The following is a 20,094-nucleotide window of genomic DNA, read 5'->3' on the forward strand; positions in this document are numbered from 1 at the left end:
TGGCCTTTTGAGCTAGCTATTTCACTAAACTGCAGTCAGATTTTATTTTGAGTGCTGATAATAAGAAAAATCTCTCTCTCTCTTTCTCTCTCTCTCCATTTACATCATTGTTTTGGCTTCACTTTGAATGAAGTCAAAGTATGACTCTTTCCTTTCTTTTTTGTCTGTTTGACCACAATATACTTTTTTTGTGGACTAAATTTGTTGGATGAAAGGATATTATCTGTGATCAATAAGGCAAGACAGTGTGCAGTAAATTTGGCATAATTTTCAAAATACTTACACATTTATTATATATAGAATAACAAATTCAAGAGTTCTAGGTTAGAAGTATAATTATTCTATTAATTTTTAAACCTAAAAATTATAGTAATTATAGTCAACTTCTAAAATTCCATTTCAAAGCATTTTGACCCTGAAGGATTATTGATTAATTATTCTAATTTTATTTAAATAAAGATTAAATTTAGCATATTTTAATATAAATAAAAGTATGATTTATCTAAAAAGCTCTTTCTCAGAATTTAACAGCTGATAGCCAATGCTGGGTACTTTGCAAAATTTAGAGAATAGAGGATAAGTCCCTATTTTAAATAAATGTATACCATTTAATAGAAATTACAAAAATTATTGATGCATGGGGAAAGGTGATTTGTGGTACAAATAAAAGACAATGTTTGTAAGGAGGAACAAGGAAATCAATATAGAATACAAAGACGTTTTTTGTGTGCTTAAATACTCCCTAATTCCTCAGCTGATGTAATTTTCACATTCTCTCATTTAAAAAATATTTTTGAGTGCCATTATTTTCCAGGCACTACTTTAGGTGCTTTGGATACACCAGTGTCCCAAACATGTAAAGATGACTTCCTTCATGGAACTAGTAGAGTCAGGCAGGTAATAAATAGTAAATATAATAAAATATTATGATATATGATAGAAAGTGATAAGTGCTATGAAAAAAAAGGAAAAATGGACCAGGGGATGAAGGGCTGTGGAAAAGACATGGTTTTGATTTTCATTATGATAGTCAGGAAAGCCTTGGTTGGGAAGATGATATATGACCAAAAGCTTCATGGAGGTAAGGAAGCTATCCCTCCTTTGTCCATCCCTAAAGAGCTTGAAGAGTCATATGCAAACACACAGACCAATGTGTTTAGGGAAGGAAACCAAGGCTCTTCCAGAAGAGCCACAGGAGTTAGTTAACTGAATTTTGGGACATAGTTACATCAGATTCTTAAAGATCAGGATCTGAGATTAACCAGATATAGCAGAGGGTCAGGGACATAGTGTCTCATCCAAGTGAGAAAAAGAATTGTGAAGTTAGATTTCTGTTTCCTTCTATGTTCCTTCCAATATAATTGAAGTTCCTTGAGGAGAAGATGTTTCCTTTTTATCAATTCCTAGAACCTATCAAGTGTCTGAAATATATGTATGTGTGTCATCAAAACTGGAAAAATGAACTGACGAGTGGTGTTAAGCCAATGCTTAGATATTGTCAAAGAGAGGAAGGGTAAGGAAAGGCTACAGTTTTGGCTCCAACATAAATATGAAAAATCTTAAAACTCATGGAAGTCTCTCAATTATCTGACATCTTGTATTCTTAGAATATAATAGGCTTAAAGGAAGGCATTATATTTTACATATATAGCTTAATCTATAATGGACATAGTTCTTCCACTAACAAATGGGGGGAAGAAAGAAAAAGAATATGCCAACTCATTCACATTGACTATGCCAGGTATCCCTAAATGTTAAATGACTCCCAAAGAGTATTAAATATTTTTAGAAGTTGTGCTATTTTTTTATACTGACCAGAACCATTGTGTGTGCTTTGTAAGATCCTAATAAAATGTGATTCATGTTTCTAGAAATGACAGTCTTGTGCATCATTTTTTTTTGTGCTCAGAAGAGAGCAACAGATGACAGTATATTAAAAGAAACCATTTGCTTTGAAAAATAACCTTAGCGTTGAAAATCTTGAAGAAAAATAGACATTTAACAGATTGATTGATTTAAAGGGACACTTTTGGAGGAAAAGAATATCCTATCCAGCATGTATGATTAAGTGAAATTCTTGGGTTTATTACCTAGGTTAATCATATTTTTTAAAATGTGATTTATTTATTTTATAGTGGGGGCAGAAGATAGTGGTGGCAGCAACTGCATTTGAGACATCAAAAAAGGCAATATGGCCAGACCTATAGATGGTGTTAACTAAAAGCAATGAGTCCTAAAAACCAAATAGTGATAGAATAATTTAGAAAGGAAGTAAAAACAGTAAAACATCAAGGTCAAAATCCTAGTCACAATTTTTACTAACTCAGAAACATTTTAATAAATATTGTGCCCTCCAGTGGTTGTTTTGAGTGATTTGATATTTTTTTTTTTTTTTTTTAATTTTACCTGGACTCCCAATTTTCTGGCTTGATTATTTTGGGTAACCCCAGGAAGGTTTACATTTTCTCTAACTAAGAGGAATGTTGGGAGACTGACTCAATTCAATTGCCCTATTTTATGCTTGCAGAAAGAATATGTGCCAGGGATGATAGAGTGCCTAGCATATGTTCGTGAAGTTCAGGCTCAACACGATAAGTTCACAAAAGGGCAATCATGCTTGATTTATCTGACTGCCAGACTGGAAATGAAATAAAAGCGGTGCCATAATTATCCCAAATTTTTCAGACCTTCAATACAGTACAGCACAGATAAGCAAAGCTAGTTCTCAGAATGATTACAATGCATTTTAAAGAGGAAGATTGCTGCTTGAGCCAATGAAATCAAAGACAGAGGATGTTTCTAGAACCTGTTTTGCTTGCAAACAGAAGGAGAAAGAGCATGGAAAGAACATCACTTGGTAAAAGAAGAAAACTGGGGGACCTGAGTCAGGAGACTGGGATGGTGTCTCTGCGGGATCTCCAATCAGCTTTGTGACCTTAGTCAGATTCCCTGGGCCTCAGCTTCCTCACCTATAAAACAAAGAGTATGGACTAGGGTGAGTGGTGTCCATGAATCCAGGATATGGACAGAGGCAAGGAGTAGCAGGCTCCATCTTGTAAAAATAATAACAATAATAATAATAATAATTTGAACATTTATGAAAGCAAAATTAGCTAGTGATCAAAAAGTGCAGGAAAAAGGTGGCTAATGGAGAATGCAAATGCATCCTCATGCATTCAAAATATAGTATGAATCTGATAAGAGACAATTCTTTCCAGAAGGAGGAGAATGAAGCATATCATCTGTCTATAAATTTCCTCCACTGTAGTCTCTTTCCCTCATAACTATTATCACCTTATTTTTCTCCATACTTTCTGTTTCTGGTAACCATGGTGATGCTCCCTTCTAGCAACCTTCTTCACAGCTGGCCCTTTTGGTAGACATTGAATTTGCTCCATTCACTGATGCAGGGGGCTAACAATGCTGCAAAAATTAATTTATTAACATTTTCCCCATTACTTTTGTCTAGGAAGTAAATACAGGGAATTATTCCACACTTAACCTCCCTACATAAGGGGCACTGTAAAACAGGAATATTCAACTGTTCATTTCAGTTGCTAACAGAAAGGGGACCCTGATTATGCCAGAGATTCAATTCCCTGCCTTAGCCCTCAGGGACTGTGAAGTCCCAGTACTCAAGCTGGTTGCCACCTCCTTGTGCTTTTGTATGTAAACTAAATAAAATAGACTGCCCACCAAAAGCACACATCAGTCCTGGTTTCCTAATCCGCTTTGTTTTTTGCTGCATTCTCCCTTGGAAGGAAGACATTTCCAAGTGCGTAATTATCACAGTTACAATGGGATTGATTTTTCCATAAGAAAATATGCATAAGTGTATGCATTTTTCTAATGAGCACAGTTATTTATTTTGGAATATAAATAAGCAGTATGTGATACTCAGTTTTCAAATATTGTAATTATCTGCCAATGACAAAACATCAAAGAATCTCTGATGTCATTAATGCAGAAAAAGAAAATTCTCGTATGCTGTCATTTAGTCATGTCCAGTTTGTGTAGCCTAACTTATTTGTAATCCTATATACCAGAAAACTGTCCACTTAAGCACGTGTGTGTGTGTGTGTGTGTGTGTGTGTGTGTGTGTGTCTGTTTCTGTGTGTCTGTGTGTCTGGCATTAACACAAAAGAGACCAGATGATGATGACATTCATAGGCTTATAGACTCGACTCCTAGGGACACACTTGGATGGAGACAATTAAAACGCCTGTCAGGCATTTGGTACCAGAAGCCCCTACGGCAAACCGCTAAATCCTAAACCCGGGCTGCACCTTATTGTCAGTGAATGATGGCGGAGCTGGGTGGCTTGTCATCATTCTCGAAAATTCTGAGGCTAGTGAGCTCGCTCTCCCTCTCCCCCTCGCCTTATTTTCCTTTTCGCCACTGCGGGGACGTTTTCTAATTTGCAGCTTCCCTTTCCCCGACACACACAGACAGGAGCTGGTGGCTTGCAGACTGCAGTCTGTCTGGAGCTAGAGAGGCAGAGCTAGAGCCATTCCATGGAGATAATGCTCCGGGAGAAGGATTCCGCAGCAATCCTCAAAGAGTAGAATTGGGTGGTACTGCAGCACAAGCACTGGTAATGGTTTGGGGTCTTAAAATTTTTATTTTCTTTTATTTTTCACCCTTCTCTCGAAGGATCTGTTTTACGGGATCTTAAAGTACAATGCTTTAAAATTCATTACTGAGCTTCCTAAAAATTCAAGCACTGCATTGTTTGTACTACAGATCTCAAGACATAGATTTATTGTCTGGATATAAAGAAGGCATTTGGTTACTGGTGAGTGACAACTTTAAATATCTAGTTAACAAATCTGTATATGTATGTTTATTTTCCTTTTGTTTCGGTAGATTCTTCAGTTTGTTGTCTCTAACCGAGGAAACATTGATTGGGAACCACTCATTCAGAAAATTAAAAGGTACCACATGTTTTATTTGGATGTTTAAATGAGGGAAAATCAGGGAGGAATTGGAATGTTTTTATTTAAAGTAATCTCTGTGGCTGGTCTTTTATCCTTAAGCTTACATTGATCATTGTCTGAAGCATGTATGATATGGTAGGCAGAGAATGCCATTATCCAAGGCTTTTTCAATTAGATGTATAAAGAATTGTGTCTTTAGCCTGTGTTGCAAGTTTTTAACAAATATTAGTATGTCTGGCTTATTTTTGGATTTTTGTCATTATAACGGCTAAAAAAAAAGTACCAAATTCTCTATCTTAATGAAAATTCAATAATTTGAATTTAGGACACATATACTAAGTAATGATTTTATCTGATGAAATCCTGCTAATAAGTGATTTTTTTCAAATAGCTTAATGAAATGGCTTGCCCTTGCCAGGCAGAATGAGCTCCAGAGATGAAAGCCCAGGAATGACTCAGTATTGTTGGGTTTTGCAACTAAAAGATTGTAACTTCAAAGATGCATTAGTCTTTAGCAACAGATATATTATATTTAAAGACTGAGGTTGTTAGTTGTTAAAAGAACTGATTTTACATATGCTTTGTTTGGCAAAGCAATCCTTCATCTTGCCATGAAAGCAGTTAAATCCATTGATCCCTGGCCTTGTGCCTTGCATGAAAAATATTAATTTTCAAATTCAGCATTGGGATGTATATTGATTGGAGATCACAATTATAAGTATTATCTTTTCTTTAATTCTTTAAGATTATCTTTGACTTTAATATATATTCTTGTTAATTAAACCTATATTTGTAATTTGGACTTAAAAATGGAAGACATCTTTTGCCTTGTTGAGAAGATCAGTAACATCATTTAAGCCTTTCCTTGTCAGTCACATAGTATTTCCCCTCGAGACTATCGGTCCAAAATATTTTTTGTGGCAAGGTTAGATTTTTTTAACATACTTAAAAAATGGCTAATGTTCAACTTCTGATCCTGAAATAGTATGTAAGTGTACACCTGTGCATGTGTGTATTTGTAGCGTTTGACTGAGACTAATGCATTGTCCTTGTTTAATTTTCTCTGCAATGTGTAATTATGAGAAGCTTAATTTATTCATTCTCCAAACGCTTAACAAGAGCCTTGCTTCTGTGGGTGGTTATTGTGGGAGAGGGGGAAGGGGCAGATGCATCCAGAGTGTAGGCAGCATCATGTAATATTTTTTCACAAGAGAATTAATTTGTTAAATCAGTGTGCTATAAAAAGGAAATTGCATTATGTCAGATAGTGAACAAAATCTAATATATTGGTCTATTAGATTCATTTCATGTATTCAGAGATACATGAAATATATTGTATTTTTCCCTCAGAAAATTACTCAGTGGACTCATGTATGAAATTCCCAAACAGGACTTACTATTTCTCCTGAATATTGTAAAAACCTTGGGACCATACTCTCTTTTTAGGTTTCACTCACAGTAAGGGAAATGTTTTATGTTTAGTGAAAAAAATAATTTACTTGGTATTTTCCCATCTAATTAAATCCATACAGTATTATATTGCATATGAGAATCTGTTTCCTAATCTTCAGACTCATTTAACAATCCATTATATGAATTTTGAACTTTGGGGTATGTATATGAATTGGAAAAGGATGAAGTTATTATTTAACCACTAACAAAAAAAAGTCTTTAATATATTGTCAATGGGAACTAATCAGCTCTGTTGCAGTTTATCTGGGTACTGAAGAAGTAGCATGTTACTTCACCAAGAGCGTCTTGGTTCCTAAATTTTCTGGCACCATTTTAAAATTCATCTAGGGGGTGTGTTGACAGATTTTGTGTGATAAACCCGAGTTTATTCCAATAGCCTGTTATGTCATCAAATCAGAATAGAATTCGACTACTGGACTCTAAGAGAATCAGGGATGTATATCATGGTTTTTCTAACCAACAACCTCTTGGCATTAATTAATTCCTTTACTGATTTTTTCACTTGTATCTTCAGCACATAGCATAGTTCCTGGACCACAGTAGGAGTTCAATAAATATTTATTTAATTTTTGCTGGATATATGAATTCATCTGTAACGCCCCCCCCCCCCAATGCTTTTTTGTTCTTTTTCCTAAGGTTGGTTATACATTGTAAAACAGACATTTGGTACTTTTTTTTGTTAGTTACTCAAAATATTCATTGTCTCTAACTTATGATAATTAGTTAGATAATACCAGGTAGAAAAGTAGGCAAACCATATGTAGAAATTTCTCCAGGATCTATGGAAAAAGATTTTTCTGGTTTTAGTTTAAGATGGAAAGAATTTTTGAAATGTCCCCTTTCACTTTCATCAGCTCAGGGAAAGATGCCAAGCTGCAGCATGAGTGTTGCTTTATGGACACTTCCTAAATACTACTCCCAGACTTGATATTGTTTATTGCTCTTCATGTCATCAGCCAAGATTTTGCTGCAGCAAAGGGGAGGAGGCCTTTTCTCTCTCTCTCTCTTTCTAATTGTGACAGTCGAAATGATGTCATAGTCCTCTTAAATGCTTTCTTGCTTAATATGGACTAGTAAGTATGACATCATTTTATACATATACATATTTAAGAAATCTATAAAGAAACTTCTAGAATCATAATCGCTTTAGAGAAATCTATTCTTTCTTGTTGTCATTTATTTTTATTAATAAAACTATAATTTTTTGTTAATTATGTGCCAAATAATATTCTAAGCCCTTAACACATGTTATCTCATTTTAACTCTCTACAATCCTGGGAAGTGGGCACAGTCTCCCTTTTCCAGATGAATGAACTGAGACCCCAGTTGGGAGATGAATACAAGTCTGGCCCAAAGTCCTTCATATTAACCACAACATACTAAATTTCTTTGTAGTAAAATTTTTGGCTCATAGTAATTTATTTAATGTTTCATTTATGCACTTGATGTAGATGTTACTGCAATAAGGTTAAAATGTTATGCTTGTAGAGTCTTGTTTTTATATACATATGTAATGTAGAAGTAAATATATCTTCAAATACTTCACTATAATATCGAAGCTCTTGTATATTTTATTTTTAACATATATTTTATATTTGACCTGAGGAACTTTATCATTTAAGGAGGAATGTCAGAAATAAATCAGGATGTTTGAAAATAAATGAATTCGTAAAGCATCTCCTGTGTCATCACAATGAAGTCACATTACTGAATTGCATAATCTATATAAGAAAATTAGTCAGAAAATTCAAGTGCTAAATAGCATAACTGATGCCATATCTTGAACAAGTTTGTTAGTTTTTAATTTAAATAATGGCAGAAGAAGTTTCAAATGGCCAAAATAAATAAACAAGCAGGAAACAAACCATATCGTGAACAGGGAGAACATACAATATTCAACCTTGAGTACAACTTACCCAGAAAAATAACTGAGGACACTAACAATTTCACAAATAATGTATTAAGATGTTCTACTTGCAAAGGAGTATATATAACAGAAAACTTTTAGAGCTCAATGAGTGCAGCAGATTAAGACAAGGAAGTAGCACCAAGGCTCATTGGTACTGTAAGAGACATAGGAATAATTTCTTAAGGAACTTCATTGCACAGCAGGCCTGCTAACAATTGAGAAGAGACACAACAGGAAACATATCATGGAGGACTGTCTTTTGAGATGGAACTTAGGGATGAATAAAAGTATTCAAGAGAGAGTGTATGGAGGAGCTCCAGGAAGAACAAACAACATTAACAAAGGAACCAAAGGAAGTGAATATGCTTGGAAAGTATAGATTGATCTCATTTGTATTCTAGCATGTAGGACAAAAGAAGGGGATTCTTAGAAGATAAGGATGGAAAGGTACGTGAAAACTATTAGGTTGTACCATTTGAAATGGCTAATATTCCACCCTTTTTGAACTACAAAATGAAAATTTCATTCAGTTCAACCTAATACGTTGGAAGGAGACCTTAAATGTCAAGTTGAGTTTTTTTGTTCAATGGGAAGCTATTGAGTGTATGTTGAGTAAGAGACAGTTATGACCTAAACTGCATTTTCAAATAACTTATTTTATAGCTGTGCAAAATAAATTAGAGGTATGTGTGAGAGCGTGTTGAAAAGCATCACTTTGGTAGCTATCATAGGATAACCCAGGAAAAAGTAGAGTCTCAAAGAGGATGTTGAGAGTGGGCATGAAAAAAGAGGTTAGGATAATGAGAGATGTTTCTCAGTTCAAATTCATATAGCGAGTGCTTGATTAGTCGGAGGAAAGAAAAACAGAAGGACTCAATGGTGACTCTAACGTTTGAATTTGATAACTGGAAAAATTAGGGGGAAAATGTAGCTAAAAGCTACTTGAGGAGAGAGGCCCTCTTTTATTTATATTGTATCCCTAGCCTCTAGCAGACTGCCTAGTACGCAGTAGACAGTTAATAAATGCTGACTGAATTCGTGAGAGTATGAATAAAAAATGACGTCAGGTTTAGGCCATGATGGCTGGATATGTAAATGGTGGCCTGGTCTAATAGATTCTAGAACATAGAGATCCAAAGCTAAGAAGAGAAATTAGGGAGATAGGATATATGACATCATCAAGATGAGAAAAGGACCAGAGAGAACACTCTTGGCAGCACCCACTTTTGGGATGCAGAATGAGAGATAGGAATTGACAAAGTTTAAAGGAGATTAAAAAAAAGAAAGAAAGAAAGAGAAGTATAGGTAAAATAGAAAACAAAGCTAAAACTCAAATTTTCAGAAAAATTGAAGAATGAGAATAAATAAAAAGACTGCTCCATTTATTTCAGTAATGTTTTCTGTTATAAAAACAATACACATTTTGTAAAATTTAGAATAGTATAGGGAAGGTTATACTAGCTATCCAGAAATAGACAATTCAGAGATTATAATTAATACTCTTTTTAACCATTTCTCTTATTTCCTTTTATCTGTTGCATTTAAATTTACATAATCCATTCAGTTTTGGAATTCTGCCTTTTTTCCTACTCAGCAGTATCTTGAGCATCTCTTAGAACAATTTGCCACCTGTGTGTCATGTAGACATTGGACATTTTTATTCCCTGTTTTTCCCAATTTTTCACTATCATCATAATGCCGCAATGGAATAGTTTGTACATTACTCTTACAAATTATTTCCAGTGGATATGTCCTAACAATGGAATCACTGTATTCCATGTTGTCAAATTTCCTGACCATATATAATTTGGTGGTTTCAGACTGAGCCTCAGCTTTCCTCCAAGAAGGGGAATCTAAGATTACATTAGCACCTGCCATGTTCTAGCCTCTGTGACAAGCACTGTAATTATCACAACAACTCTCATGTAGATTCTGTTATCTCAGCTTAACAAATAAATGAACAGAGATGAAGCGAGTTGCACAAGTCTTAGGACTGGTTTTGAATCTGGGTCTAATTCTAAAACAGTCAAATTGTTGGGACAGAAGCAAGAGCTTGAAAAGTGAATGAGTAAATAAGTATGTACAAATAATAGGCAAACATGCTTCCGTAGTCCAGGACTCAAAGGAGAAAGATAAAACATCTAAGGCAAGGAGGGCAGTGCGTGCAGTGGAGCTTTGCTGTTATTAAAATGGGGAATCCTGAGCCCAAGGGTGGGGTCAGATAAGAGGGAGTGCTACCTGTGTAAGCAGAAGGACAAACACCTAGTACAAGGTCCTAGTGAGAGGAGATAGAGGACAGGCAAGGATTGGGCTTGGCCAGCGAAATTCCTCTTCCCTATAGATAGAAGCAAGAGAAAAGACAGAGACATTTTTGAAAGTAAGGAAAAGATATGAGGGACCTTACATGTCACTTGGGCTTTATCTTAGACAGCAGGAAAATTCACATACCTATTCAGTGAATATTTATTGAGCACCAAATCCAATGCCCTTTTCCTGCCCCATGGAACTTTCCTTTTTTTTGGGGGGTGGGAGGTGGGAGAATAATCTGTGGGTAAACAAGTATAATGAAAGGATTACTCAGGCAGCTATGCAGAGAATGGATGAGAAAGGGGGTAAGAATAGATGCTGGGAGATAAGCTTCTCAAACTTTACAGCAAAGATGAATCAAGTGGCATCTTATTAAAATGCAGTTCAGAATCAGTAGGTCTGAGGACAGGTCTGAGACTCTTTAACAAGCTCCCAGGTGATGTTTGATTAGCCAGAGGTTAGAAGGCGAATGTCCAGACAAGAAAAATTAGAAATGATTGGAGAAGTTATGAGCAAGTCAAATGTGAGCCCTTCTCTTAGTACAGCAGGAGTACATACTTTTAAATCTCTTTGATGGTGAGAGAATTGTCCTTTTTTTGAGTTTTTTCAATTCCAGCCACTTATTTTATGACAGATCCATTAAACCAGAGCTCTAATGAACTACTGACATATTGGTCTTTCTGCCCATGCTCAGTGTTTATTATGTCCAATATAATGAATTATTGTAGCTCAGGTTTGGGGATGTGATTGCACATAACTGTGTGCCAGCTTCTTAACTCCAACTCTGTTCCCTGCTTCATGATTTCTTTGGACTTTTAACCGCTTCTCTGCCAGCGTGTTCAACACAGGACTGACCTGTTTATTGCTCCGGTCCCCTAGCTCTTGAAATCTCTCATGTTCCTCTGTGCCTAGTAGCCAAGCTTCTGGGTCTCCACATCCCATCTTCCTGCCACTTACATCTTAATACAAATTTTGGGGGACTCTGCTTAAAGCCACAGGGGACTATTGACAATAATCTCTGATTTAAGGAATGCATTTTCCCCAAGAAAATCTGTTCTTTTTGGAAGACTGTTTTGGTTGATGACAGCAACCTGCATTCTTCTGAAGGAAGGATGCATGTGTTTGTAGACAATTAGAGTATTCAAAGGGGTGAAATGTTCACAAGAAGCCTTGACAGATTGTCTGGAGGGGTGTTATCTTTCTGCCTCCACTGCTAGGCTCTAACTCTCAATGCTACTGTATAGCTACAGGAACTTGGGAGCATTTAGCTGTTTGATTCCTCCCACACCATACTTTGCAGCTGTAAAATATCTGAAGAAATAAGGAATCCAATAAATATGGCATACTCATCCATCAAGGAAAAAGCTTAAGTGCATATGAAACATCTGTGATGTCCTCATACTTAATAGTACTTTATCCTTTGTTTAAAGGGCTCGTTCTATCTCTAGGCCATGCCATGACCAGATCATTGGACCTTAGTCACTGCCATTTTGTAATTCGGCATTTACTTAAATAGCCAAGTAGGCATAAGCAATGCCATTAGAAACTTTAAATAAAAAATTCCAGTGAGGGGGAAATAAAATTCAGTGAAATGTCAAATTAGCTTTCATATGAACAGAAGTCAACTTAAATTGATAACCACATTTCTTCAAGGAGAACATTCATGAAATGTCCTTAAGGAAAGAAGCCATGGCATAGGCGTCTTAGTACTCCCTAGGTTGTCTACACAGAAAACGCCCTAGCTGCATATACCAAATTGAAACTAAGAAGATGAGTGTCGTGATAAGTGTGTGTGTGTGTAACTCTAGTTTTTCTATTGTGCATAGTGCTGGTATTCTTTGCATTGTCAAACTGGAAATAGTAAAGTTTCCAGAATTTGGATACCATGCCCATGCCTTTCAGCCATTCATTCGATAGTTAAGAGTCTCAGAATAGCACAGGATAATTTCTGGTCTTTCCCACATAAAGTCTCCCTCTCTCTCTCAAAAAAAGTCTAAATCAATCCTCTTTTTGTGGGTTTCATTTGGGCCAGCCTCAGATGGTTTGAATTAACCTTTCTTCAGATTCTCTCCTGGCATTAATGACTCTGGATTATGACCATTTTAAAGAAGCCGGAAGTACCTTGATCCACATCTGGCAATTGTTAAAGCAAAGCTCTTTCATTTAACACATTATAACCAAAATATATGTCTTCACATTGTGTAAGAACTTAGGAAATGATGTTTCTTTCCAGGAAGATCTTGTGTTTTATTTCCAAAGTTAACAATGTTTGTATGTAGTTTTCTTTAAAAATATTTTCTTGCTCATTGTAGGATTTTCTCATAGTAAGATTTCATAGTTATATATTCAGAATAAGATAAAACATGTAGGCATTAAGGGTTCTTCTCATACAGTGTCTATGAGCAACTGGTTAGCACAATTTTGAGCATATTGAGGTGAATTTTTGATATTCTAGAATCTCAAAAAAAGAAAAACTTAACTAGACTGCCTGTGCTTTAAATAGTGGGGTCAGAAAGCCCTAAAATGACTGACTTTCCAAGATTACACTGGTACTTGAGGAGATATAAGCTCTAACAATAAAAAAAAATTGAAAATCCTATTCAGAACTCATGGTCCTATGTAATTCATATAACTCTGGTCAGACTTTTCCTCTACAAGATGGTGGATAGTCCAATCGATCAAAGGGAAATAATAAATGCAATAAATAACTTAATGTATGCATGCATTTTTAGTTCTGCACCATATGTTATGCTCACAAAAGACCCAGGATGTAGACTTTGGATTATAAAGTTGTTAGAATAATGTGACCAGTTAAGAAGTTGCCTTTAGACTTTAAGAAAAAAATAATAATTATGTAATTTTTAAGTCATAGAAAGCATTTTCCAATACATGACATCCCAAAGTTCACAACAATCCTAGAATGGGAATGGCAGATCTTGTTATATTTAGTACAGATGAGAAAACTGAAGTTTGAAGAATGCAAATGACCTACCCAAGTCACTCCACTAGAAAATGGTGAACCTGGGGCTCTGACTTCAAAGCCTTTCCTTTCTCCTACCACGTATGTAGTCAAAGCAGTCAAATGAGTATACTGTCCTAAATCTGGACTATTATAAAGAAACCATTCCAAGCTAGCCATGACTTCTGCTGAATGTATTAACCTGCTCTCCCAAAAGACTCCTTCGTTAGAGTCCTAGATTAGTATGGCGTGGAGCTCAGTAAATATTAGTAAAAATAACTGTTACTACAGAAATAGTTTTAAACTTTTCAATACGAATGGAGATAAGGCTAAATATATCACAGAATGTGTAATCTTATTGACTTAAAAGCATTTGATGGAGGGGTAGATTACTAAGAATCCTTTGATTAGTTCTAAGTTTCATAGCAGTTTAAGCAAGTAGTAAATAACTCAGTGAGATCCCAGGATAACAAAGAAAAATCATTAGCGCTTCAGAAACTCAGATTTGTGGAGAACCGTTTTAAAAATCAGGCATTGTAATTTGCCTATTAGGATACATTATAAGAGCTTATAAAGAACCTTGAGCTGGACGTTGTGGATCCCAGTTCTGATCTCAGATGTAAATGGAAGGGTAGCATATGAGTACATATGTAAAGACAGTGATAACCTCAGAGGTCACTGAGTAGAGTTAGAGTGGAGATGAGGAACGGGTCCACTGAAGACATTCTTATTTGGTGGCCCAACTCTTCCCCAAATGCTCCATTCCACCACCCTCATCCAGGCATTCATAATTGCATGGCAGGTTGCAGAAGTGCTTTTATCTGGTTTTCCAGTCCTGAACACCATCACTCCATTAATCTCCTTGACAAACTGTAACACTCTTCTTTGTTGTTCCCATTTTGCTCCCTTCAGTGGTCCTCATTTGCTCTCTTGAGATGTGTTGGCCAATAAATACGGTAGCCCCTAGCCATATGCAACTATTTAAATTTAAATTTTTTTAAATAACAAAAAAAAAATATTTCATTTCCTTAGTCACGCTAGCCACATTTCAAGTGCTCCATAGCCATATTATTTTCATAGAACATTATATACTATAGAACACTCTATCTCATAGTACGTTTTCATCATCGCATTACGTTTCATTGGAGAGCCCTTTCTGGAGCATAACCAAACCCCTCACCAAAGCATTCTAGAATTATACAGACTTCTTATCCCTCGCTACGCCCTCCTCTTCCTCAACATCCTTACTACAATAATTAAAATAATAATAGTTCTTATTTATTTAATGCATGTTATGTACTATGTACCTACATTTTGTCACAGGATCATTTAAAAAAAAAAAGAGGAGGAAGAGAAGAAAACCCTGCAAAATAGTTTTTACCTCCATTTCATAGAAGAGGAAATGAGGTTTAGTGAAGATAAATGTATGCGTAGTTCCCAAAGATAAATAGCTAATAATGAGTGTTGCTTGAAGTAAAACCCAGGTCTGTCTGGCCCCAAAGTCAAGCCTTTTACTGGATGCCAGTTGTTCTTTCCCAGAGGCACTTTGTCCCCTCTGCCAGGGGTCATTTGGAAATATATGGAGACATTTTTGATCGTCGTAACTCGGCAAAAGCTACTTACATCTCATGGGTAGAGGCCAGGGATACTGCTAAGTATCCTACAATAGACAGTCCCCTGCACAAAGGATTTACCTGGCTCAAGTCAATAATGCCAAGGTTGTTTTACTTTCTTTTTCTATTTCCTCCCACAAGAATTTAAAGTCTAAAAGAATGAGAAATTTGGTGTGTCTGTTCTATTTCTCCAGTGTCATGAAAACTTCCTATCATAGAGTAGGCATGCAACACAGATTTTTGAATGAGTGGTGAGTTTATTACTTTTTAATTAAACTAATACCTGCACACAGTGAAAAACAATCAAGCCAAACAAAGAGACCAAAAATAAATAAAAGTCTTCTTCCCTAAACCCATTCCCAATCTCGCATCCCAGTGCAAACTATTTTAATAATTGCTATTCTCTAAGAATTCTTCTGATTACCCTTTTGGTTGTAAACAGTAGTTCAGTTTCTTAACTTTGGATGTTATCTGTTGAATTTCCTAAAATAAAAGTGAGGAATTTCTCATACTAATACTGTCTCTCCCGCTCACGTTCATTTTTAATTTGTTTTGTTTTGTTTTTACAGTTGCACTTGAATATTATTTGATTTTAAGCATCCAGTGTTATTGATAAGAAGTGTGGTATGGGGGGTCGGGGGAAAGGGCTAAAAAAAAGTGTGATATCAGTCAGGTTCTCATTCTTCTCCAAATAACCTTGATTTTTAAAATTTTTTTCTTTCTAGTAGGTTTTGGAGTTTTGTGCAATTTCAAAAGTTTGTGCCTAGATGAAAGTCTTTTATCATGTACCCCATTTGGCAATTGACTATTTAATTATATCTTCTTAACTCAGAGAAGCTTTTCAGTTTTTCTTTTATTTTTCTTGCTTTCCCTACTTCTGTTTATATTAAGGGGATGCCTCTTGATATATAGTGGACTTTCTGGATCTATCTGTCATGTCTCCTTTTTTTTTTTTTACATATTTTTCAAATCTCCTTTTCACTTTTTCTATAGTCTAGGAATTTTTTTTATTTTTCTTCCTCTTATCAGCTGAGTTATCATTTGTCTTTAGCCTTGCCAATTCTAATATTTTAATCAATTCAGTGAATTACTTATATGGGTAACCATTTATTAATTTTCAGGAATTCCTTTCTTATTTTCTGATTGATACTTTTCCATAATTTATTTTTTGGAAGGAAGTTCATTTTTAAAAGTATGCAATATTCTTTCAAATCCCTAAGTTCTCTCTCGTTCCCTGAGTTATCTCTATTACCTCAACAGTCTTTTTTTTTTTTTAAGTATTTTTCTTGTTCATTCTGCTGGTTTTTCTCCAGTTGATTTGGAGAGTGTTTGGTTGTTCTTGTTTTTTATGAATGAAGACGTAGGCTGAGGATCATGGGTAGCTGTGGTGAGTTTTCTACGTGATTGTTCATATCTGTGTCCCCCCTCAGTGTGAAGGCCAACTGTAGGTCTGGATAAGTGGATGAAGTCTGTCAGGAGGCAGGCATTCCAGGAGGAGTGTGGAGATGGAACCAATAAGTTGGGATCTCCACAATTCCACAATGTGTTTTAATTCCTCATGTATTTACCTGTACCAGACTAAGTTCCAAAAGTGATCATCTACTTTAAGACTAGTTCTTGTTTTCACCCTTGAGGACAAGGTGGAAATATAGTAGCTGAAAATATATTCGCAAAGGAGAAAAAAAAGAGAAAGGGTCCCAATTGTTCTGAGTATGTTTCTGAATGAATTGCCACAATATTGGACCTTCACTACCCTTGGACTCTATATGAAGACTCTAAGCTTGAAGTTTCTCCAGGTTTCTTTGGGATGGACCTTCTATTAATCCTTCTATTAAACTTGCTCCTGGCAAGTTTCCCTCATGTTTTTGTTTGTTTTGTATTTTTTGTGTTTTTTGTATTTCTCTCTTTCTGTCCCAGCCTATCTGCATTCTGACTTGTGAAATATTTTCAAAATTTTTGTTAGAGTTACTTTCTTTTTTAAGATTTTTAAAAAACAATTTTAATGGTAACTAGGAAAAAAGGGAGGTGTGTGTGCTAACTCTTCCATCACTGATCATATTTAAATTTCTTCATTATGATTTTTCCATAACATCAATATATAGTTGCACTTCATTATTTTGCATTAATTACATTGTTCTACCTCTACTATTTATTTGCTAGTACTTCTCATTCTTAGGTCTTTTTTTCCTGTAAAATAAAGACATCTGATTTTCAGTGTTGAGATAGAACATATGAATGCGTGTTGTAAGCTGTAAAGTAGAATATAAATATAAGCTGTCTTTATATATAAGAATTTTGTCATGATTCCAGAGTAACAAATAAATACAAACATGGAGATTAGCTACAGTTACAGGAAAATCCCTTCCCTACCCAGTAGGATTGCAATTTGCCCTACATCGAGACAACAAAAACTATAGGCAATGCAAAAGACTGAGAAATGCCTTGGTAGCAAGACTAAAATAAGTGATTGTTCATGGATGTATTTTTCACCTAATAGAAAGACAAAGATTAAATCAGATCAAGAATGTAGTCAGTTAGAGACAATGGAAATGTAATGGCTCTTGCGATGTCAGAGGGATAGTGGATGGAGGGAGGGGGGTTCACACAGTGTGAGGGATATAAATGATAAACGTCTAAGTTTTGCTTTGTCTTGTGCACCTGAAACTAATAAAATTATATTTTTTTTAAAAAAGAATGTAGTTAGTATACTATCAGTTAATGTTGTGTGGTCCTTTTGCTTGGCAAAATTAAGAATTATGTTAATAATGAGTATAATTTAGTGCTGCTAATTAGCTGCCACAATGATATTGTTGATTTTATATGGCTTCAGTTAATTAAAGGTTTCTGTACTCTTTGTGAGTTTGGGACATGAAGCATTCAGTAAAAGTAAAATAAAGAAAATGAGAATAACAGTAAAGTGACTTAATTGCAAAAGTTGACGAAATGTTAAGAGGAAATTAAATGTAGAAAGTTGAGTCTCATCAGCCTTTGACTTCAACATACTGGGAACCATTTGTGGATGATAAAAAGAGTATTTTCCCTAAATTACTCAAACATGGCATCTTATTGGTAGCCTTTATTCTTAGAAAAGAACTAAGGATACATCAAACAAAACATAAAATAAATCAATGTGAATGTGTGCTGAGTGATGCATATACGACTCACTGCTATCAATTCTCATTTTCTGCATGCAGTTATTACATTCTAAAGTTGAATGTCTGTAGAGGATAAGTCACCAGCCCTAGTTAAATGTTAATGGAGCCAGTGACATAACATAATTTAAATTCAAGGCTTCATACAAAGGAATGGGAATAAAATGCATTTGTTTGGCTTTTTATGGCTACTATTAAAAGTAAAGAAAATGAAACCATAAACAACTATGCTCAACTATTAGCATAGCTGAGGCTGCTTTGTTGCATTATAAAACCATATTTATTGATGGGGAAGCTCTGTTTAACTCACGCAGCCCATCTAGATTGTAATTGAGGGTTAAAAATGTACTTGGAGACTTAGGCAAATGTGGAACCTTACTTCAAAGTGAGTTCATTTAGATGTGTTTTAATTTTCTGTTGTTGTAAAGCTCTGGTACAATGTATAACTTTTTTTTTTTCCTAATCCATACCTAAGGCCTTAGCCCATAATGAATGTGGTACAGATTACTTTGTCCTGAATATTGATGGCCTCTTTCTTCCTCAATAAAAATAGGACTCCTCCTTTGGGGAGGTTCAGGGGCACATGGCCACTCAGAATGAGATCCAGAAGTCTACCCTCCTTTGTAAGTAGGTGTGACCTTATGAATAATTTTAGGCCAGTAAGATATGAACACAAGTTGCGTGTGAAACTTAGGTCAACTGCTTAACAGGAAATATTGTGCTTGTCATCGCTCCTTTCTGCTTCCTCCAGTTAGGAATTCAGACTTAATGGCTGGAGCTTCAACAGCTATTTTGAATATGAGATAATCTTGTAATGAATTTAATTTCTATTTTGCTTAAGCCAAATTATTTGGGGTTTTTCCATTACTTACAGCGTACCCTGGACATCGTTTGTATAAGAACTTTGCAACTCTGTATTTACTTTCAAAGGCTCTGAAATGTCATTTTATCAGTTAGCATTGTTATTTATAGAAATCACATTTATATTAAAATTGTTACCTGAAATATGCCAGTCCAATCAGTTACCAAGTCCTGTCAGTTCTACCTCTATCCCCAAGGACCACTTTTGTTAGTCTTCCATCTTTTCTGATCCTGAGAACTGCAACAGCTTCCTGCATCAACTCTTGTTCCATACAAGCCATTATACACATAGCAGCTGGACCCCTTTTTAAAAAAATGCAATCTAATCATGATATTCCTGTGTTTAAAATCTTTGACTACTTCCCATAGCATTCATAATAACGTTGAGAATCTACAAATTGTGCTACAAGGCCATCCATAATCTGGCCTCTTTTGACTTGCCAGGCCCATCCTGAGTTTATTGTCTTGGGGCTATTGCGCATATTATTTTTCTCTTTGCCTGAAACCTGTACGCTCCTACCCTTCCCGCCCCACTCCCACCACCACTGCCTGTCACGTACTCAAGTCCTGCTCATTGGTTAGTGCTCAGATTTCATGGTTAAGCCTTCTCTCAGCCTCTGGTCTGACATTACATGCTCCTGTAGCGCTCTGCACTTCTCTCACTTCATATTTATCAGTTTAGTGCAAGTCTTCCCCACAAGACTGGTACCTCCAAGAGTGTCTGTCCCATTCTTAACTGGAAAGCCAGAACCTACTGCAAGAACTGCTGCAAAATACGTGTTCAAAGAATGATGTTGACTGACTAACCAATAGATCCTTTGTTCTCGTCTCTTTCCCTGAAAAGCATACCAACCTGACATCTCAATCAAAGTTCCATTTATCA

The 20,094-nt window shown here is 35.6% G+C and overlaps 1 protein-coding gene across 49 annotated transcripts in view; it reads left to right on the forward strand.

Annotated features, from left to right (window-relative positions):
- Window positions 1–20,094, forward strand: part of MAP2 (microtubule associated protein 2) — a 261,099-nt gene that overhangs the window by 123,815 nt on the left and 117,190 nt on the right. For 34 of the 49 annotated variants that reach the window (XM_074312390.1, XM_074312447.1, XM_074312481.1 and 31 more), the window contains exon 3: window positions 4,867–4,934. The exons of 3 other annotated variants lie outside the window; for them this stretch is intronic. The gene's annotated coding sequence lies outside the window, so the exon portion shown is untranslated. 12 more of the 49 variants (XM_074312274.1, XM_074312318.1, XM_074312284.1 and 9 more) reach the window with 11 other exon arrangements.

Source organism: Rhinolophus sinicus, linkage group LG01, assembly GCF_036562045.2.
Source record: "Rhinolophus sinicus isolate RSC01 linkage group LG01, ASM3656204v1, whole genome shotgun sequence".
In the NCBI taxonomy this organism is placed as follows: Eukaryota; Metazoa; Chordata; class Mammalia; order Chiroptera; family Rhinolophidae; genus Rhinolophus; species Rhinolophus sinicus.